Genomic DNA, 258 nt, shown 5'->3' with positions numbered 1-258 from the left:
GACGTCCACACACGCACCGCGACCGAGAGCCACCGCCGGCAGACAGCCGCCCCGCTTCCCGCAGAGACACGGACGCTCAGGCACCGCTCACCTGGCTTTTAGGGTTCTTGGAATGAAAAGGCCAAAGAGATGCAGCCTCTGCAGCGTTTTCTGTTACTTTTACTCCACTGAAAAGAAGCAAAGAGGACTCCCCTTTCCCCTTCAATCTGCCAGCGCAGCGGGGAGAGGGGACACACAAGATGAGCCGTCCAGGGAGGG

Source organism: Phaethon lepturus, unplaced genomic scaffold, assembly GCF_000687285.1.
Source record: "Phaethon lepturus isolate BGI_N335 unplaced genomic scaffold, ASM68728v1 scaffold45418, whole genome shotgun sequence".
Classification (NCBI taxonomy): domain Eukaryota; kingdom Metazoa; phylum Chordata; class Aves; order Phaethontiformes; family Phaethontidae; genus Phaethon; species Phaethon lepturus.
The sequence above is the reverse complement of the archived record's forward strand: the minus strand, read 5'-3'. Positions refer to the sequence as shown.